Source organism: Panthera leo, chromosome B3, assembly GCF_018350215.1.
Source record: "Panthera leo isolate Ple1 chromosome B3, P.leo_Ple1_pat1.1, whole genome shotgun sequence".
Lineage (NCBI taxonomy): Eukaryota > Metazoa > Chordata > Mammalia > Carnivora > Felidae > Panthera > Panthera leo.
In genome coordinates this window covers 68,001,367-68,024,552 of record NC_056684.1, presented here as the reverse complement: position 1 = coordinate 68,024,552, position 23,186 = coordinate 68,001,367, and the positions used below count along the sequence as shown (strand labels likewise).

At 39.5% G+C, this 23,186-nt stretch overlaps 1 protein-coding gene across 11 annotated transcripts in view; it reads left to right on the top strand.

Annotated features, from left to right (window-relative positions):
• FMN1 (formin 1) overlaps positions 1–23,186 on the top strand; it is a 432,271-nt gene that overhangs the window by 362,853 nt on the left and 46,232 nt on the right. The gene's annotated exons all lie outside the window — the stretch shown is intronic.

The window sequence follows — 23,186 nt, the reverse complement described above, 5'->3', positions numbered from 1 at the left end:
CCACATCTTCTTTATCCATTCATCAGTTGATGGACGTTTAGGCTCTTTCCATAATTTGGCTATTGCTGAAAGTGCTGCTGTAAACATTGGGGTACATGTGCCCCTATGAATCAGCACTCCTGTATCCTTTAGATAAATTCCTAGTCATGCTATTGCTGGGTTGAAGGGCAGTTCTATTTTTAATTTTTTGAGGAACCTCCACACTGTTTTCCAGAGAGGCTGCACCAGTTTGTATTCCCACCAACTGTGCAAGAGGGTTCCCCCTTCTCCATATCGACACCAGCATTTGTTGCTTCCTGAGTTGTTCATTTTAGCCACTGTGACTGGCGTGAGGTGGTATCTCCTTGTGGTTTTGATTTGTTTTTCCCTGATGATGAGTGACGTTGAGCATGTTTTCATGTTGTCTGTTGGCCGTCTGGATGTCTTCTTTGGAAAAGTGTCTATTCATGTCTTCTGCCTATTTCTTTACTGGATTGTTTTTCAGGTATGCAATTTGGTGAGTTCTTTATAGATCTTGGATACTAACCCTTTGTCCGATATGTCATTTGCAAATGTCTTTTCCCATTCCATCCGTTGCCTTTTAGTTTTGTTGATTGTTTCCTTTGCAGTGCAGAAGCTTTTTATCTTGATGAGGTCCCAAAAGTTCATTTTTGCTTTTAATTCCCTCGCCTTTGGAGATGTGTTGAGTAAGAGATTGCTGTAGGTGGGGTCAAAGAGGTTGTTGCCTGCTTTCTCCTCTAGGGTTTTGATAGTTTCTTGTCTCGCATTTAGATCTTTTATCCATTTGGAGCTTATTTTTGTGTATGGTATAAGAAAGTGGTCTAGTTTCATTCTTCTTCATGTTGCTGTCCAGTGCTCCCAGCACCATTTGTTAAAGAGACTGTCTTTTTTCCATTGGATACTGTTTCCTGCTTTGTCAAAGATACGTTGTACATCTTTGTCAAAGATCCAATCCTGGGTTCCCTATTCTATTCCATTGGTCTCTGTGTCTGTTTTTTGTGCCAATACCATACTCTCTTGATGATTACAGCTTTGTAGTAGAGGCTAAAGTCTGGAATTGTGATGCCTCCTGCTTGGGTTTTCTTTTTCAAGATTTCTTTGGCTATTCAGGGTCTGTTGTGGTTCCATACAAATTTTAGGATTGTTTGCTCTATCTTTAAGAATGCCGGTGCAATTTTGATTGGGATTGTATTGAATGTGTAGATTGCTTTGGGTAGTATTGACATTTAAACAATATTTATTCTTCCAATCCATGAGCACGGAATGTTTTTCCATTTCTTTGTATCTTCTTCAATTTCCTTCATACGTTTTCTATAGTTTTCAGCATACAGATCTTTTACGTCTTTCGTTAGGTTTATTCCTAGGTATTTTATGATTCTTGGTGCAATTGTAATTGGGATAGATTTCATGATTTCTCTTGCTACGAGAGAAAGCAATTATTATCATGCTTTCCATCTACCAAGACCTTTCCTCTAAGGGGTGACAAAGCATTTGATGTGTAGCATATGTATAAAGGTGCCAGCAGATAAAGAGATTTGACTTAGATCATCTCCCAAGAAATACTGTATTTTACCTATCTCCCTGTTCATTGGAAATGCCATAAAGTAGCAAAGGGAGGAATTTTGAAATCCTAAAAGACATTGAAACTACTAAAGTGTTTCTTTATTGGGTCAGTATTTTTAGTAGTCAGAGAAACTGAGGAGAGACCATGCTTCTTTCTCTCCCCAATAATTTTATTAGGTTACTGAAATTTCATGGTTTGCTTAGGAGGGAGCATGAGCCAAGTGGTAGACCCAAATCTTGCCTTTTATCTGAGTGTCATGACACTATTATAACCACAAATATTTATCTTTCATTCTCAATGGAGACGGGTCGCCTCTTTGGATCATCCCATGTAGAATACAGTAGACTCTATGTAGAGCTATTTTCCAAATTGTTAGATATTACAACCAGACTAAACTCCATTCATTGTTACAAAAGCCCAGTATGGAAAGACAATTCTACATGATAAAAACATTTAAGACATCAATTTTTTTATTAGCTCTGTTAAATTTAGAGAATTGAAATTCCTTCTGGATGGCTTTCAGTGATCACAATTTACCAAATTAAGAATAAGGAATCCAGACTTTTCCTTAGAAAGGCAATGAAAGCATAATAGAAAGAATGAATCCTACTGGGTTTACCATTCACCATTCTACTTTTTCACCCAAGATTGTTTCAAAACCTGTCTATATTGATACATATGGATCTAATTCTTTTAACTGCTGTAGATTATTGCATTGCATGAGTAAACCATGTTTTTCTTGGTCCAACACTCCTTTCCCTTTCTGTCATCAACTCCACTGTAAAGAAGAGCCAGTGGTTTGTATATCCTCTTTCCTTCATTGGGACTTTGGAAAGATAAACAAGACAATAACATGAAATGACTAGAATCCTTTTGTTATGAAGTAGTACAAGCATTAGAACTAATTCTAATTTCTCACACATTGTACTTACTTTCTAGATTGGCAAGATTCCTCAAGCATTCTTTTTTTCTTATTTTAATAATGGAATGGCTGGGGCAACTGGGTGGCTCAGTTGGTTAAGCGTTTGTCTGACTTCAGCTCAGGTCATGATCTCACAGTTTGAGCCCTGCATTGGGCTCTGCGCTGACAGCCTGGAGCCTACTTGGGATTCTGTGTCTCCCTCTCTCTCTGCCCCTCCCCCACCTGTGTTCTCTCTCTCTCTCTCTCTCTCTCTCTCTCTCTCAAAAATAAAATAATTTTAAAAATTAAAAAAAATAATGCAATGGTGATAATCCATAAGTGAAAGTGATGGGAATGTAAAATTAGATCATTATGATTAGCTAGGACTTAATGCCACAAATCCAGCCCAAAATAATGCTCCTGAGACCCTAAAACAATCATTTTGCTACTCATAAATAATAGTCTAAGCTGTTGAGTGGATGAGGTCCAGGATTCTCTTTGGTCCCTTAATGGACAGTAATGCTGCTTGGACCATGATTTTCCATTTTTCTTGTTGGAAAGTCTGACTATAGGCCACTCAGTAAAATGAACCTTGGAAATAGGACTTCTGTCTCACACCATCTATTCATGAAAGAGAGCTATAAAAGCAAACACATACCCAGAACCTAATGGAGACATGGCAGTAAGCCTGAGGGAAATGCCATCCCTTTAGCCTCTCTTTTTTTTTTTTTTTTACTTTTTTTTTTTCAACTTTTTTTTTAATTTATTTTTGGGACAGAGAGAGACAGAGCATGAACGGGGGAGGGGCAGAGAGAGAGGGAGACACAGAATCGGAAACAGGCTCCAGGCTCCGAGCCGTCAGCACAGAGCCTGACGCGGGGCTCGAACTCACGGACCGCGAGATCGTGACCTGCCTTTAGCCTCTCTTTTAATCCCCTTGTAGCTTTATTTAGTTTCAGGACAGGGTGAAGGCATCAGTTGTGGGCAGACGTTCGTGTTTTCTGAACTTGTTTATTCAGAAAGTAGTTGAATGACATAAGAATGAATAACTCTGGAAAGAGCCAGTACTAAGAAAACTGGGAAGGGCATCCAAAATAGTATTTCCACAGCTTTGTTGCTATCTGGAAACTACCTAGAATATTTTAATGAAACTATTCTGTGTGATAACACCTAGTGTTCTAATGTAAAGTACATCTGTCTTGATTCCTGCACAAAATTTCCAAAGTAAGCTCATAGGTAGGCATGACTTAGAAATGGGACGAAGGAGTCTAGTTTTGGACTGGACTCAGACTGGACTCAACAGTGGATTAGGAAGGATATCAAGGGAAACCACCCTTGTTTCTCTCACTCCTTCCCTGTTTCTTGTGAAATTGGTTTATGCTTCCCTAGAATCCTTTGATTCTGTTTTGCTCTTTTCACTAAATCTTCCTACAGCTTGATCTGTCAGTTTCTGAGCATTTCCTGTTGGTCTGTTTTGCTCTTTCTTAATATCAGGGAAACTTTTTTTTCTACGGAATTCAACTTCAATCTTATTCAACACCATTACCATTGACATATAGCCTCTTGGGCTGAAGTAAGCAGGTTCCCCAGAGATTCTTCCATTCTTAGAGTGCTTTTTATCCAGTGGACTGCAGGGCATTTGACATTAAAGCACCTCCTTTGCCCTTCCACTGTCCTTGTGAAAGAAGCAAACATCAGGCCTTCTTGACATATGAGGGAAGGGATTCTCTGAGAGATCTTCCTTTTCCAGGAATCACGCTAAGTCAGTGTCAGGTAGATTTAGACATCCAGAGAGAGAACCAGCTCCCTTGGGTCTCCCTTGGAGTTATTTCTGACTACTATTTCAAACTTGTTTCCATCATTCAAGTTTTGTTATCCAAATAGACCTTATCCATGGTTTCCTTGGCCTCTGATTATTACCAATCTTTTTTAACCTCTCAGGACTACTTACTCTAAACAACATCTCCCAAGTTGATTTTGTGTGTCAGGCCTAATACAGTTTGAAAAAAGATTACTGAGTGCCTAATCGTAACCATTTATTTATTATGTATAGGCCCATAATGTATTGGATATTGTGCCAAGCAAAGGCAAGAGACAGCTCCCTGGCTTAAAGATCTCACAGCCTAGGCTGGAGAGCCAATCCTAAACAGATGTGACTACAGTAGGACAATTACCATATATAGAATAGTAGAGAAAATTCATTCAACCAATGTTGAGTGCCTACGGTAAGTGAGATTCTGTGCCAGGCATTGTTTATATAGTCATGAACAGAATAGATAAACTTATAATTAAAATACCTAACCCAATGTATATTACGTTGTAATATTGTATATTACAAATCGTGGGATGTTTAGGTTTGGTGGGGGGGGGGGGCAGAGTTTTAAGAAACCTACTTTAAGGGGTGCCTGAGTGGCTCAGTCAGTTGAGCATCTGACTCTTGATTTCAGCTCAGGTCATGATCTCACAGGTCACGGGATCGAGCCCAGCATCAGGCTCTGCCCTGGGCATGGAGCCTGCTTGAGATATTCTCTCTCTCTGTCTCTCTCTGTCTCTCTCTGTCTCTCTCTGTCTCTCTCCTTCTCCCCTGCTCTTGCAGACACTCTCTCACTCTCTCTCTCAAATAAGCATTAAAAAAAAATTAAAAAACCTACTTTAAAAGAGTGGTGGGAAGGCCTCTCTTTTAAGCTGACATTTAACCCGGGGCAAGCTCTAGTCATGGGAAATGTAGGAAGAAAAACATCCCAGGTAGAAGGAATATCATGGGCGGCAGCCGTGAAGTGGGTGAGAGCTTGGCCTACTGAGAAACCAGAATGGGCTAGTGCCCTGGGAACTGAGGCAAACAGTACACACTGTGCCCTGAAGGCCATGAAAAGGGCTTTGTATTTCATTCAATATTCAGTGGGAAGCCTTAGAAGAGTTTGTAAAATGAAAGTGATATGATTGCGTTTATGTTTTAAAGGATTATTCTGATTGCTATGTAGAAAATCAGTGGAAGCGGGCAGGAGTAGATACAAGGAGGTGATTGAAGTAACTCACGTGAAAAACAATAGTGCTTTGGGCCAGAGTGGTAGAAGTTGAGATAGAAAAATATGGTATATTTTAGAAGTAGAAAATGCAAGGATTTGGTTATGATTTTGATCTTGGCGTCGAAGGGGGGGGTGCCTAAAAATAATTTCCAGGTTTTGATCCTCTTAGTGACTGGTGATGCCATTTATGGAGTGGTGGGAGACTATGAAAAGAACAGGTTTGTGTTGTGGTCAGGGACTCGGGGAGAATTCGAATTCCTGGACAGCTTTCATGTCATGGTGTCCAGCAGGGCAGGGGAAATGTAAATGTGCATGTTGAGAATGTAGTTTGGAGTCGACAATACAAACTTGAGACTCATCAGCAGAAGAATGGTAGCAGTGTATTTAGCTAATTATATGACGATAGAACGGAGGATGACGGTGGGAGCTGAATATATTTAGTGTAAGAAGGAGAAGAGGAGGAAGAGCCGGTGGAGGGGATGGAGAAAGCAATCAGAATGGTTGAGATATTGACCAATATTGAACATGGGCAAAAGTGTCTGGCTGCCACTGAAAAGTACTTTGTCATTCATGATAATAATAATAATAGAACCACTGTTTCTGAGAATGTGTGCTAACTATAAAGCATTACCTATATGCAGCTAACGCATCAGTAATGTATGACATATTGGAAGTAAGGAATGTATGTAAGATTCCGAGCCTCTGCCAATCACTGTGGGACTCCACATCCTACCCAAGTAGACTTGCATTTCATGGCATGAAGGAAATGGGACATGTTCCCTTTCAAATTATGTGCATGTTTATTTCCTATAATCAATAATAAAGTAGCCAAGGAGTTTCAAAACTTCCTTCCTTACCCACTCCTGCCCATGCGTCTACCCCCCAGTCCTCCCCATGACTGCACTGTGGTATCTGTCGGTGATAGCATGTGCTGCCATTCCCAAGCCCTTGTTCTCCCAACTGTGTGTGGCTTCTAGCACTTAAATTAAATCTTATTTATTCACAGATGCCGATGCCATTTTATAGAACTGTAAAAAAGGAAGCACATGGCTTCTGGCAGGAGCGTACAGCTCCAACATGGCCTTCCACTGTTTTTGCAGTAGACTGTTAGGACTGCAGGCACTGTGCCTCTCGCTTACGAGTTAAGAGAAGCCCAATCTGTGGAGAAAACTTTGCAAATGTGAAAGTTACCTGTAAAGCATTCTGTACCATCTGTGTGGCTTTCTTTCCACACAGCTTCTTTAACATACGTATTCATGTTCGAGTGGTTAATTATGATTATTGATATCTCCATATCATTACTTGTAATAGTAACAGTGAAACTGCTACTTTGGCATTTTATTTGGTTTTAAAACCTAGGAAAACATGTGTGATCTACCTTATCATCATAAATCTATGGGGGGGAGGGAATGCAAAACTTTGAATTTTGAAATTTAAGCAGTTCCTTTGAATTGCCACTCTTGGGGGAGTTTTATTTTACAGAGACAGCACCTTTGGCCACACCCTGGAGTATGCAACTATAACAGGAAGTATCCACTTCTGAGGCAGGGCCATGAAAAGGGGCTCTTGGGTGGTAGAGACAGAGCTGTGCCTTGGGATGTCTCGGGATATGACAGAGTACCTTGCCTCATGAAATATTCTGCCCCTCCTCTGTGTTCCGCCAAATAACTCAAATATGAGCTGCAGTATATCCTAGTCCTGTACCTACCTAATGGTGAGATTCAACTAGAAATGGTGGTTCTCTATCCAGGATCAACAGTTGAGGAAAGCCAACAAACTCAACAAGCGGAGCATACACCTGAGAAAATACACTTTACGCAGAACAGGTCTTCAGAACATGTGTTTCATAATCTCAAAAAATTACAGGAGGCCAACACTCCATATAAAAGAATCCACTAGAGAGCATAGAAATGAAAGTTTGAGTTGATAAATTTTTTTTTTTAAAAAAAGATCAGTGAATGCACAGAATAGTAAAGTAGACATCACTGAAAACAAATTAGTGAATTCAAAGATAGATGAAGTTAAGGGAATCTTCTAGAATACAGCTTAAGGAGAGAAATATCTGGAAAGCATGGAGAAATGCTGAGAGCTAAAAACTATATTTAGAAACTTAATCTATTTAATCCAATGTCCACTTAATAGAAATCAAGAGAGGAAGAAATACTCAAACAATATGAGATTACTCCCTAGAAATGAAGAGAAAGACATTGCATCTTTTTTTTTAAATGTTTATTTTTTTAAAAATTTTTTTTTAATGTTTATTTATTTTTGAGACAGAGAGAGACAGAGGATGAACGAGGGAGGGTCAGAGAGAAAGGGAGACACAGAATCCAAAGCAGGCTCCAGGTTCTGACCTGTCAGTGCAGAGCCCGACGCGGGGGCTTGAACTCACGGACCGTGAGATCACGACCTGAGCTGAAGTCGGATGCTTAACCGACTGAGCCACCCAGGTGCCCCTTAAATGTTTATTTTTGAGAGAGCACATGAGCAGAAGAGGGGCAGAGAGAGGGAGACAGAGGATCCCAAGCAGGCTCCACTCTGTCAGCACAGAGCCCCATGTAGGGCTTGAAATGATGAATTGTGAGATCGTGACCTGAACCAAAATCAAGGTCCAATGCTTAACCAGCTAAGCCCCCGAGCTCCCCCAACATTGCGTCCTTTATTGAAAGAGCTCTTCAAGTACCTAACAATGAATGCACACGTATGTATACCTTTAACTCTTTATAATCAAATTTGAGAAATAAGATTTAGAAAAATTCTGAGAGTGAAATAACAAAGTTCTCAGCAGCAATACAGAATGCAAGGAAACAATGGAGTGCTATGTGGAAAATCCTAAAGAAAACTAATTTTTAAGCTATAATTGTACATTAGCCAAGCTGTCATGAAAGTGAAAGGGGAAAGTGAATTCTTTGGAAACACAGAGCCTAGGAAGTTGACTATTGATAAATCCTCTCTTGAGGTTGTACTCCTTCAATCAGGAAATGAATCCAGGAAGAAACAGAGTGGCAAAATCTGTAATGAACAAGTAAACTCATAAAATGATGCTTAAATATTAATTGTAAAAATTTTGTTCTTGGTAATCTGAAAGTAAAGTTGCAGACGATATCAACGTGGGGTGTGGCATAGAATGTAGCTGTGAGATTTGGCAGGAGAGAGGGGAGAGCCAGGCCACTCTTAGGTTTCTCAGAGTTAGGGTTTAGAGGGGTAATTAACTCTAGATACTCTTAGAATCACAAATATTTGTGTTATGGGATGTTGAAACTTACACATATTCACCCATCAGAAAGTTCAAATTATCATTTTCAAGCAGGTATAGAAAAAATGAAGCAAAGGTAATTCAGGGACTCCAACACAAGTCAGGAGAGGGGGAAAAGTAAATAGCTAGAAAGCCTGGTAAATAAAAGTGAAAAAATAAATATGGTGGAGATATATCCAAATACATCTGTAATCACAAAAAACACAAATAGGCCAACTTTACCCAGAGGCAGAAAGCCCTAGGCAAGGCAATGTGAAGGGAAAAGAAATAACATGTTTAAATGTGAGAGAGGACAAGCCATTATTTGCATGCTCTAGTTATCATTTAGAACATCAATGCTGTTTGAGCAGTGCTTCTCCAAAAAAGTGGAGTCCTATCCCTCACAATGCCAAATAATGAATGACTTAAATATACAAAAACAAAAGGCAAAAAAGAAAAAAAAAATGTATTATGTATATAAAGACACAAAGGAAGTATTTATCGACTGCTTTACAATTAAATTTATAAATGAAAGATATTATAAACTAAGTCCAAAGACAAGCAAAACCATGGGGAAATATATTTGCAATATAGGTAGTAAGGATTTGTACTAAAATTTATGTGATTTGCAAAAATTAGAAAGTTTGGTATTATCAGTTATTGACTGTGAGGAATATAAAATGGTACTCTCATTGTGGAGGGCTATTTGACAGTCTCCACTAAAATTAAAGCCATGCATCCCTTGATGAGCAAGCAAGTGTACTTTCCTATGTCTGACTTCAAAAAGCCTGGTGATGGGGTTGCCTGGGTGGCTCGGTCGGTTAAGTGTCCAACTCTTGATCTCGGCTCAGGTCATGATCTCACAGTTCGTGAGATCAAGCCCTGCGTGGGGCTCTGCGCTGTCAGCGTGAAGCCTGCTTGGGATTCTCTCTCTCCCTCCCTCTCTCTCTGCCCCTCCTCCTGCTCATGCACAAATGCTCTCCCTCTTTCAAAATGAATAAACATCAAAAAAGAAAGAAAAAAAGAAAAAAACCTGGCACCGTTGCACAGGGACACTCAAAAGAAGTTCTGTTACCTCAAACTGGTAACAGTAGTTGAGTCTTGGGAGAGGATGAGGATATGTGTTGGGGGAGCAGAGGCTGGGGTGCAGAGAGCCATTATAAAGAAGGCTTTATCTGTAATGTTTAATAGTTTTACAAGAAGAATACATATAACCTAAAGTAATTAAAAATCAGCTTTTCAGAATCTTTAAGAGTGGAGGTTTGATTTTCAATTTTGCAGTACAGAATCAAAGGCTGTCCCACAGCATTTACAAGAAAAAGTAGCCTGTCTTGTCATACAGGGTTCCAGGTTGAGCCCAGTGTTTATATAATCATGAATCTCTGCTATGGTGCTTCCTTGCTACAATAGGAAGAGGTTTTAGATGGAGATGAAGTTTGCATACACCCTTCACATTATGTTGATGGATCGCAGTTGGAAACTGTCTGCATTTATCATTAGGCATATCAATTTTTTAATGTTTAAATATCTGTAATTTTCTTTTGTTTAATGCTGGTGTGGTTGGACTTATTATATAGCTCACCGTTTAGGATGGTGAAATCTTAAAAAGTACATCAAAGGCAGATTATTCTTTCCAGTCCTGTGTTTCAGGTCTGCAGAAAATGGTAGGTTATGCACTCAAGTTTTTTAACTTCATTATATAAGTGGCATTAAACCAGCCATAAAATAATTGCCAATGATAACAGCATTGTTTCACTGAGCTTTTATTCATGACTCTGAGTCATTTTTCCTCCTCAGAATGAGAAGTGTATCTTTTTGTTTGTTTTTGTGTGTGTGTGTGTGGTTGTTTTTTTTTTTTTTTTCAACCAGATTCTAAATACCCAACTTTTGACCATATTTTTCTTCTGCTTTGGCTTTTTTTTTTTTTTTCTGTCAGTCATTATATTTTGGGGGGAAACTTCTTTAAATTTTTTTAAGGGAAGGACCAAAGCTAGCAAAGAAACAGATGTATCCCATATAAAATAGGCAATAAATCTTGTCCCACAAATTCTTTGCTCTGAACTTTCTGACAGAAACTGTCAAATATCCACTTTAATTCAGGTATAAAATGTTCGCTCCGTGTCATGGCGCCAACAGCCATGTGCCAGAATGAAGTTAGTGACCAGCCATAAAAACAGCAGCATAAGCACCTTTGAAATGGTGCAAGTCATGGTGGGTGAGAACGAGCCATATAAATCCATGGGGAATTAATCTCGGCTTTGCTACTATCCTGCTGCGCATTTACAATGCAGGAGTAGTAATACTTTTAAAAGGAGAGAGAATAAGAGAGCCGTGTGTACACCTAATGAGCTTGTGGGAGGGGAGAAGGTGGTTCATGGATCAGAAAGCAATAGCTTTTCCTCCCCCTCCGAGGAGCTCTGGAATCCCCTTGAAGAGGGCAGATCCGAGCCTGAGTTGAACATGTGGGGTGGTTCCTCAGCTTGCATAGCCTGGCTTCACAGATCATGTGAAACCAATCTCCCCGAAGCGCAATCACAAGAAATGACTTCAGCTTCATAAATCATTGTTATCATCCCACAGGAGGAGGTAATGCTATGGTTTTTCTCCAGTAAAACATTTCAAGCCTCTGGTTTCAGGAGCTTCCCCCGCCCCCTTTCTGAAATCAGCTTTATGCCATTTGCACAATTAGCTTCAGGTCCCTGCCTAAAGGAGACCGTGGCACTTCTCCAATTTACCTAATATTTGACCATTTCCTCCACTCAGATTTTAAGGGAGACTTATTCCCTGCTGAGGGGCGGGAGGTGTGTGTGTGCATGCGTGTACGTATCTTGTCTTATATTCAGAGTCCTCACACTTGCTTCCAAGCATATACTGACCCTCAGTATTTTCTCCTGTTAAGAATATTTTCTTTAACCTGTATTTTCCAAATACAGAACATATTCGGTTTAAACACAGCGGAAAGAAATTTTAACTGATTTTGCAGCATAAGACATGATTTTATTTTATTTTTTTAATTTTTTAACGTTTATTTTTGAGACAGAGACAGACAGAGCATGAACGGGGGAGGGTCAGAGAGAGAGGGAGACACAGAATCTGAAACAGGCTCCAGGCTCTGAGCTGTCAGCCCAGAGCCCGACGCGGGGCTCGAACTCAGACCGCGAGATCATGACCTGAGCCAAATTCAGGCACCTACCAACTGAGCCACCCAGGCACCCCAAGACATGATTTTAATACTTGTGGCCATCTAAAACATTTCTCTACTAAGCTACAGAAAGCAGACAACTAAAGAGTAAAGCAACAGATCATTTCCAGGTTGAATCAAAATAAAAGTCTGCTTTAAGTACATTTGATAACGTTTTAATAGTCCTTCATAACCAAACATTTTTCTCCTAAAAGATATTATTGAAGAAACGTTGTCAGAAAATTATTTTGAAATGCTGTCATGGGTTTCTAGAAAATTATTTTATTTGAATTGGTTTCATACCCACTTTGGAAAAAAAGGCTTATTTTCCAACAATTAGTTTTCAATCATTACCAATTAAATGGCAAATGATAAAGTATCTTAAAAGTATTCATTTAAAGGTTGACCTATTCTTCGACATGTTAAATGAAAAAGCAAGAAAATTATATATTCAGTATGACCTCAACTATATAAACCAGCACACGTGGCTTTGTGATTCTAAACGTACACCTACATTTATGGAAATGAATCAAAATATTAGCAGAGGCTCTTACATAAGAAAGCCTTCTGCACTATTTTCCTCTTTTTTTCTCTTTTTTCCCTCAGATATCCACATGTTCTACAATGAGGAGTTGTTTTAAAATCTGGGAGAAATTATAAAGATTTGTTAAAAGTGGGGGTGGGGGGCAGGAAAGGAGGATGTGGGTCCTGAGAGACCACCCCAAATTCTGTTAAACTCACCATCAGCACTTTTACCCAGCAGACTTCTAAGTGGGGTGGTCAGTTTTAAAACCAAACCTCATTTCTTTGTTTCTTTTTTACTGACTCTGATAAGGATCACTTGCGCTAATAGTCCTTCTGCATAACTTCTACTGGCAGAGCAAATTAAGTGTGCTTTAATGTGGAAAATGTCTTCTACAGTGTCTTCTTGGGGAATCACCGTTCACCTAGTGTTTTCCTTTCTTGGACGTACCTCCCAAGAGACAAACTATCCCTTGCCTTCCCTGCACCTATACTCTTGGTAGCATCACAACTCTTGAAGTTAGGGTATAATTCTTGGTTACCATTTTTAGCGGACCAATTTAAATCCCCAACTATGACAAATTCTTGACTGTAAGAAAGCAAATTTGATGGATTATTTTGATACTCAGAGCAATAACAGATATCACGACAGTTTCCCAAGTACACTACACCTTTGCCAGGGTTCTAAAAGAACTCCCGTTTAAGGATGGCAATGGGTGTTCTATGATTACTTATGTACATTCATGACTAAACATGGGAATACTTGTTTTTCTGAAGGGTTTCAATTATTTAACAAATGTTTTATGCTACAAAAAATGTAAGTGGTTTAGTATAAATAAATCTAGATGAACAAGAAATCTACTTTGTAAAGGTATGGGTACCATGTAATATTTTATCTGAAATATGAGTATGGCTTTCTTTTTCCTCTCTTTGTTTTTGATTAGTTAAAACCAATCTTAATCTATTAAGATCTCTGACCATGCATAATGGCTTTTATCTGAGTTTTCATCTTTATAATGTGATTAAAATCATTCTTCACATTGTATATATTTCTGGACAATTCATAAAAATATGTGGGATGGTTACTTTATAGAAATGGGTAAAATTTACATGTGTGTGTGTGTGTGTGTGTGTGTGTGTGTGTGCGCGCGTAAGGTATAAATAAAGGGCTTTAGGACTTTAACGTAGGTGACTATGCCTTTCAATTTAACTTACTCATTCGGATACTTGTTTTTCCAGTTATGAATTCTTATTTCTGTAATTTTCTAGTCTATAATGATATGACAGTTTTAGAGTTCTTAAGCAGGAACATGTAAAGAATAACAGTGTGGTATAGTGAAAAAAACGATGAGTAAAGGAACAAGTTCTTTTTTGCCCCAAGTTAGTTGTATGACCTTGGGCAAGTCACTTTCCGTGTGCTCTGCTTCTGCTTCCAAATACAATTATTTTTTTCTGATTATATTAAATGATGCTAATTCTTAAAAAAGAAGCATATGAAAAATAAAAAGCCTGTCAGCCAGAAAGGCAGAAATAGCAACTATAATATTTTGGTATATTACTTTCTGATATTTTTAATAGATAATTTATTTCCGTGGCATACATTGTAATATAATTTAGTCTCACTGTATTTACTGCTTTATATTCTGAATTTTATCTCCATGATACCCTTTGAAAACCTGATTTGTGGGATATTTGGATCTAGTGCATTTGCATCAGGTCTTAGGGAGTTTGTTGTAGGGATAGACATGTTACTGAAGGAAAAACAGGATGCTCAACGACTCAAATGAGTCTCATGGAAGCCCAAGAAAAATCGACCAAGCAAGGGTCACTGAGCAACTTAGAACTGTTGTGGTAGTGGTTGTAATGATTGTAATAATTAACATTTACTGAGCTAATGTACCAAGTGTGATGGCCGAGCACCTTACAAATATCTCATTTAATTATTACAACAACTGTCTAATATAGGTCCTATTATTACTTTCATTTATAGGTTAGAGAACTCAGTGTTAAACAAGTTAAACTTAACTTGCCCAAGGCCAACAACTGGAAAGTAATGGAGTGATTTGAAGCTTTGGTTCCACTGTTATCCACAATGTAGAACTCATCTGATTAGTTGAAAAGGTTAAATGATCTGTGTAAACCCCTTAGCATTATTACCTGAGACACAGTACTCAGTGAATATTCTCCTCCCCCCCTCCTCTTCCTCTTCCTTCTTCTTCATCATCACCACCATGACCACCAACCTGATTATTCCAGTCAGTTGTATTGAACTGCTTCATAAGCAGTTGATCAGCCCATGGATTGACTATCCTTGGATCCCATTAGCTGTGACTGGTGGGCTGAAGGGGTCACAGTTCAGTACACTATTCCATTATCATAAAATCCAATATTTATTCGGTCCCTCATTATTTAACTTTGTTCACTTATAAACTTTGTTCACTTTGTTTACACTAGGTAATTTCTTAGGTTTATTGTAGCTGGTTCTCAGGTGTAGGGTTTCATTTTATCCAGTATACAGATGGACAAGTTGAGATACAAAGAATTAAATGATGGCCCTAAATAACAGAGATAGTCATCAGAGGCAGTTTTGGGAAACCCAAAGAACCCAATTGGTGCCAATTTTTTTTTCCATTTGTTAATGCGGTGCTTAAAGAAATATCTGTTGAAAATCAAGTACTAAAATGCTATGAAAAAAAAAAAAAAGATGAGGCCCTGCTTTTGAAGAGCACTGCTTTAAATCAGAGAGAAAAATGAGCATGCAGCCTGTTACCATTTTGCTCATAAACTGGCTTACAAATTCAAACTGGTAGCTGCTTTTGTAGTCATTCTCATCAATTAAGGAAGCAACAAATTATTGATTTTTAAACACTAAGTTTATGGTCTTAAGTGCTAAATTTTGAATACAAATTTAAAAATATAGTCCATACCTTCCAGAAATTACATACTTTTATGTTAGTGCTAATTCCAAGATAGGACAGGGTAGTTTGGGAAAGGAGACCTTCTTTCAATATTAGCATACCTGCAATTTGTCACCAAATGGTTATTTAGAGGCTTGTGACTCTGAACCCCATTGGCTTTGAAATGTCATCAGGATTCTTGATGAAACAAAATGGGAGCAGCCCTCTTTTTTACATCTAGCTTCTTTGCAATTCCTAACATTTCCTAAATGATGATTCATTTGGTGTCTTCTCCCTGAGTGATGAGACCACAGAGTTCACTTATCCCTACATGGTCCCTGAAAGAATTCTAAAGCACTGAGGAAGGGATGAGCCTTCCCACTGGGAACGAGATGGCAGGGAGACAAGGTAAACACTATAGAAAACAGGAGTTATGTATATTCTTTAAGTGAAAATTATATTTTATAAGCATGTTTGTTTAGAAATATTGGTGAAAAAATAACTCCAAGTAAAAACTTTTTTTTTTTTCAAAAGAGATGTCACTTCTACTAATGCTGATAAGTTAAAGGTATACACAGGCTTACAGGATGAGATAAAATGGAGAATTTCAGGCCCTGTTTGAGAATGCATCCACCTGACTCCCATTAATGTTAATGAGCCTCTCACTGGATCATTCTAAGTTTTACCCCCATGGTCTGTTTTGAAGCATCAAGAGTCAGGAAATTTAGAATGAAAGCTGAAATTCCATTTTGGTTGGCACTTTCTCTCTGATGTATATACTCCTATGGAAAATGTGCCGTTTAGTGCAACTTCAAGATACCACCTTACTATTTGAGCATTCTAGAGGGAAATCTAGCCTGTTGGGAAGCAGCAGGGGACCCTGGGACATAGATTGGCTTATGAGTTGAGACCTAGATACAGGAGAGTCATTCCCTTTCTTATTTCACCTTCTTATTTCTGTAACATTAAATCGTTGGACTAGGTTATAGTTAGGTTATGGATTATGCGGTCTTACGAATTTTCTCAAGTAATTGCATCTGCATCCCTTGATGCCAAAAAAAATTGCTGTGTACAGATAGTTGTACAGAATTGAAGGACATCACTGGACTATACCAAAGCAGGGGAAAAAAGATCACAGCCTATTAACAGCTAAATAAATGGTTGCCTTTAAGAAGAATGAGCATTTGCTTATGCTCATGAGAAGAATTCTCATGAAGAAATGAGAAGAATTCTCCTACAGTCTAAAGATTGAGTGTTGTGTCCATATGGGGAGTGGTTGAAAACTTAACCTGTGGGGGTGAAAGTCTCATCAAAGGTGAGGGGAAAAAAAGTTATAAAGCTTTTATAGTGGGTTGACTTGTGAACTGTGGATAAATTTATTTCATTTAGATCCCAATTATACTCTTAGTCTGATTACCTTCTAGAGTTGTGAATGGATAAAATTTTTATTTTTTTTATAATTACTATAAAGAACAAACCAGATGCATAATCTGATGAGCACTTAGAGTTATGTTGTGGCCTCTTAAACTATATTCCTCACCTACACAAATAATTATTACAGTCATCACAGAATATAAAAGAATCATGCAATTCTTTTATTATATAACCAGGGAGATTTTTCTCATTCAAATTATTATATCAGTAAGATATTTTATGAGGTATTTTAATATTATGCCCACATTTTGAAATATAAAAATGGAAATGACCTAAGATCATTAGTTATTTGTAAGCTTGATTGTATCAGGACTCACTTTTTGCAACCATTTATGAGAGAATTAAGTTCTGTTGCCATCATTGTGTATAATGAATTAACACCTCCCTACCATCTAAAATGGTACTACTTGGGGTACCCAGGTGGTTCAGTTGGTTAAGCATCTGACTCTTGATTTCTGCTCAGGTCATAGTCTCACGGTTTATAAGATCAAGCCCTTCATGGGGCTCTGTGTTGGCAGTATGGAGCCTGCTTGGAATTCTCTCTCTGCTCCTCCCCTGCTCATGCTTGCTTGCTCGTGCTCTCTCTCTCTTTCTCTCTCTCTCTCTCTCTCTCTCTCTCTCTCTCTCTCTCTCGCTCACACACACACACACACACTCCCTCAAAATAAATAAACTTAAAAAATTTTACATAAAATGGTCCTAAATTATGTACATATGAGTTGGGGGTAACTTAGAAAATAGCTGGTCAAATCACTTCCCACATTCTATAGTTCAGATGAAGAACTTTGGTTGAGAAAAGCCCCAAGTGCCCAAGTTAAGGTGATACCAATATTTAGGTTTTTTTGATGCCCATAAGAATATTCAGGTTCAGTTATAAAGGCAGCTGAAAAGGGCAGATAAAAATGATGAAAATGATGAGATCTGGAAAGTCTGACTGAACACAGGAGGATCCCCACTCAATCAGCCTGAGAGTTAGACTAAATGACTTTTAAGACTCCCTGTACCTGGGTTCTTTTGATTTTATGACTCCTAAGGACTCTTCAAAGTCTTCTGATACAGTGTCTTTTACTTAGTACTTTCATCAAAAGCCTGGGTTTTCTACTCCACTTTAGTCTTAGGTGACCTAGAAATCACATTATACCCATATACTGGGAACCTTGATAGCATGCCTCTAGCCAGCCTCACAACAATTTACCCAGAAAACCTCACAGACGGCCCCCGCTCTTCAAGTTAACCATCCAACTAGACATTTGCAAATGTAAACTCTATGACAGACCAGAAATGATCATTCTAATTTAACCACAACCAGGAAAACTAATAAAACGGGAAGATGAGATAGGCAGATAGCATCCTTTTGGGGCAAGTATACTGAGAGGAAAAATGTAAAATGTAAGATGGCCCCATTATTCAGTGGTTCCACATATGTATATTTTTCCCCTCTCAAATATTGAAAAGTCATCCCTCTTTCCAGTGTTCATGTGCTGTTGCCTCTGTTGGTGAAAGCATTCTTTTCTTCTAGAAAGTGCGTGACAGGGCAATTTTCTAAGAAATGACAAATGGCTGCCATGTTCACATCAGATGGATACCACATGAAGTGGAGTGCGGTCCCTTTGTTTCCTTGTTAGCATCACCTGGCTCCTCTATTTGGAGAGCTGTAATAAAAACAGCTTCTTTACTGTGCGTCCTGTTGGTTTATACCAACCATGTCAGGTCCATAAACCATGGTATATTAAAGTGTAATAGACTGTGTAAAGAATACTGGGAAGATATTCCAACCTCTATCCCTTTCCCTCATTCCACTCTTTACTACCTCCCAGATGGGTATCCATAAATATGACTTAATTATCTTTGGCATAAAACCCACACTTTCTTTGAAGAGTGACGTCCTTCTTCAGCCACTCTAAGTGCATGAATACCACCCTCTTGAGGATAAAACCTTGAATATTTTGGTACATTTAGGTGACAAGTGTTCATAGTCCAAATATTTTCTGGAAGTGTCATTTTATTTATAAAAACTCTACATTTTTCATAATCACTCTATTTGAACATTTTAGTCCAATCCAGACAAAACTCAGGGTCAATGTTATTTGTATCTATGATCTGTCATTCTATATAATGTATTGATCTAACATAGGATACACCAGGATGAAAGTCAGTACTCTCTCACTCTTTGATTCTCTTATACTCTCTTCTATCTTGTTGAAAACAGAAAATGAATATTATAAATAGCTGTGCCAGGAAATGGACTCTGATTCCCCATTGGGGAGATAATAAGGGACTGTGTTCCACTAGTGTGGGCCCCTTGCTTTCAGCTGATTCATCTGTCAGAGAGATGGAGTTCCTACCAGGTGTTAAAGTTGAGAGAAGTGGATTCTGAAATTCCATTGTGAGATAGATTTTGGTTCCTGCCCTGAAACACTGAGTCTAGTAGGAAAAGCAGACTGCCAGCAAATGGTGTCAGTACTGTGCCCCACATATGTGAACACAGTGTTGTTGGGCTGCACAGAAAGAACAGGTCACCAGTTGATAAAGGCCCCGTGGAGGTCTTCATGAAAGGAGTAACTTTAAAGCTCGGTTTTTGAAGGAAGACAAGACATTTACAGTGGGGGTGTTTGGGAAGGAGAAGGCAGGGAGGAGGAGGGATTCAAAGCAGGAGAAACAGTGTTCCTAAAGCTGAAGGTACAAGAAAACAGGTTGAGTGGCAGGAACAGCACAGAGTCGTACGAGACAGGAGTATGGGGCACGTAGTGGGAAGTAGCAGGAGCCAGGTTGCGAAGGGCTTACTGTGCAGTGTGAGTGTACTTCACCCTGTACAGAGAGGAAGCTCATGGACACATAAGCACAGGAGTGGCATGATCCAGTTTGCCTTTTAAGTTGGTAACTTGGGTGCAGTGCAGAGACCTGGGTTTCCTGTGCAATGCAAGGAACCCATTGTAGATCATAGACCCTAGAGGTTAAAGAAGGAATCTTTGCTCTCAGAAAATTACCTTGATAGGTAGACCCCCTGCATCATTATCTTTCATTTAGTATATGAGAAGTGATTCAGTTTAATCAGGTCAGAGATTGATAAGTCAGTTATCATTAAGTAGAAAAATCATAAGCCCCTCACACCTAGCCCTTTGACTCCCAGGTATTTGCAAATTATACATCAGTTTCTGTCTTCTTCCCCCTCCCGAGGATAAAAAAAAAAGGGGGGGGCTGAAACAGCAAATTAAATGACTGACACAGGGAACACCCTCCTGTAGACAAGCCTTGCTTAGGCACCTTGATAAGGACATCAGCTTTGTAAGTAAAATGGGAAAAATAGTGAGGTTCTGGGCAGAGCACACCTGATGTGACTTGAAAATGATCACAAGCAAAATTACCCTCTATTGAGAGTATTGTTGACCTCCGTAAGAAAGAAAGGAACGTTTGCTCGAAATTTTGCAGTGCTCTTTCCATAGGCAGACAGCTGGAATAATGACTACTGGCATTTGCTTCTCAGCAGTCAGATAATAAATGGCTGCGTTGTTGAGTGTCTCATGTGTGTTGATCCCTCGAGTTCAGTACCTCCAAAGGTCACAACCACCTTGCAAGGGAGATCTTACCATTCCAGTTTTATGGGTAAGGCTCAGAGGAGTTAAGTGACTTCCCCAAGGTCTTTCAGTTAATACGTGATAGAGCACAGCCAACCTGGGCCCGCCTGCTGCAGAGCCCAAGCTCTTTCCCCTATGCTCCAGCAGCATTTAACTTTGTCAAAACAGCCATCCCACTGGAAGCTTGAACCCCCAGTGGTCTCGACACGACACGGAGCCATCAGAGGTCTGGCTGCGGAGGTTCTGATTCAAGCAAGCCTTGTCCCCTTTTCATGTAGCCTTCATATGTAGGTGCAGGGAGGAGTTACCATCTTCATTTTACGGAGATGGAAGCTGAAACGTGTGACTTGTCCCAGACACTCAAGTGGCAGAGCTGGAATTTAACGATCCTGAGTTCTGCCTCACGAGGTTGGCCACAGCACTTAGGAAGTTTTGTTAATTGACATTTCCTGGACGTTGAGATAATAGTAAATAACTTCAGCCTGACATTCTTCTCTAAGCCTGTGTTTGTATTCTAAATATCAAGTTTTATGCTTAGGAAACCTAGCCTCTTTCTTTTTAAGCAATGTTTATCCAATAAGTGCATTTGTCAAGTAAAATAATTTATTGAATATATAGGCACTCTTCCCATGTTTAAGGCTCAGCAGAAGACAAGCCAGATGAAGTTGCTTCTTTCCTGGAGCTTACATTCAGTTGTCTTATCATAAATGAATGAGACAATGAATAGTCTACCAGGTAGATAGAGGCTGGGCAGAAAAGGGGTAGTGTGCGGTGGCAGAGAGAGTTGGGGGCGGGGACGGGGATGTGCCACAAGGGGTGATCTTTTATTTGGTCAAGTCAGAGAGGGTGATACCTGAGCTGAGACCTGAATACTGTAAGGAAGCCAGTCAGGCAGAGACTGTAGGCAAGGTGTCCCAGAGAGGCGTGGCAAGTGCAGACACCCCCAGTGCGCATGCTCAGTGCACTCAAGCATCGACAAGCTGGCCAGCGAGCGTGGAAAGGAATGAACGTGGCAAAGAGGAGGTGGTGTCCCAGAGGAGCCAGGGAGCGGACCTGCAGGGCTGAATGGGACGTCATGAAGATATTAGAGGTTATGTCAAGGGTGACGACGAGCCTTTGAAAGGTTTTGAGCAGAGGAGTAACTTAATAAAATTTGCGTTTTAATATCAATGATGCTGATGATGACATACTAGTAATATCTGTCATGTCATTTGTTGATCATATTTTATGTGCTAAGCCTTCGATGTGTATTACCTCATTTATCTTTAGAACAGCTGTGTGAGAGTAGTCACTGGGGCTATTCTTATAGGACAGATGAATTAATAACTATGCGGTTGGTCCTGAGTAATTTGACCACAGTGACACAGGTAGTACATAGCAGAGTTAGGCTTAATTAAATACTGGCATTTTAAAATCCTTTAATACCTTTTACCTTGAAGTATCACGACATAGGCCCTAATAGATATGATGGATTTTCCTTTCCTATTCACTTTACAACATTATAGTCTGTTTGTTTGTTTGTTTGTATGAAATTTATTGTCAAATTGGTTTCCATACAACACCCAGTGCTCATCCCAACAGGCGCCCTCCTCAATGCCCATCACCCACTTTCTCCTCCCTCCCACACCATTGTAGTCTTCAATGAAAGGAACCTTAGGGCTTTTATGGATTACAACTTGCCTATTTTTCTAGACATTTTTAAGTTTGCTTGTTTGCTTGCTTATTTATTTATTTATTTATTTATTCATTCATTCATTCATTCATTCATTCATTCATTTTGAAACAGAGTATGCGTGGAGGAGGGGCAGAGAGAGAGGGAGAGAAAGAATCCCAAGCAGGCTCCATGCTATCAGCACAGAGCCCAATGTGGGGCTTGATCCCATGACCCTGGGATCATGACCTGAGCTGAAATCAAGAGTCTGATACTTAACCGACGGAGCCTCCCAGGTCCCCCTTCTAGACATTTTTAAAGTGAAAGAGTGCTATTATCATATATAACAGTGTTATTTTTCTGATTAGAGAAAGATCTATAAAAGCACTACCCAAAAATGAAGACTCCTGCATAAATAGTTTCACAGAGCACTATAAATTCCTAATCTCTAAATTCAGGGTTGTATCTCAGTATGATGGATTTCCTTAGCAGTCTTAAGTAGTTTTTTCAAGACATTTAAAATCAGTATTCTGAGAAAGGAGACCGTAGGCTTCCACAGGCTGTCAAAGGAGGCCCTGGGTATAGAGACAGTGCACGCAAAGGTTCTGGTGATTTTATCTGGACCTGAGCAGAAGTGCTGTAAATGGTACAGGGTTTCCGATGTTTGGGGAGGGGTGGGGAGAGTGCCAAACACATGGCAAAGCTCACAAAGAGGCCAGCTGTAGCTAGGGTGACTACATGTACCAATCTGGCCAGGATTGTTGCAATTTATGTTTTCGTCAAGGTGTAATTATTAGTTATCGCCTTCTTTCAGTCTCAGACATGTCCTAGTGAGAATAGTAAATTATATGGCCACCATTGGCTGTAGTTGTTCTCACGAAAGTGGGGGTGGGAGATATAGCCAATTGGGAGCTATCTCCAGGACATGTGGTATGGGCCGCCAACCGCTGAGTTCAGAACTATTTTGATAACGTGGTAATTAAAGTTAGAAGATTATGCAAAACATGGGATGCCTGGGTGGCTCAGTTGGCTGAGTGTCTGACTTTGGCTCAGGTCTCAGGTCATGATCTCACAGTTCGTGAGTTTGAGCCCTGCATCCTGCTCTGTGCTGAGAGCTCAGAGCCTGGAGCCTGCTTCAGATTCTGTGTCTATCTATGCCCCTCCCCCTGTCATACTCTTTCTTTCTTTCTTTCTTTCTTT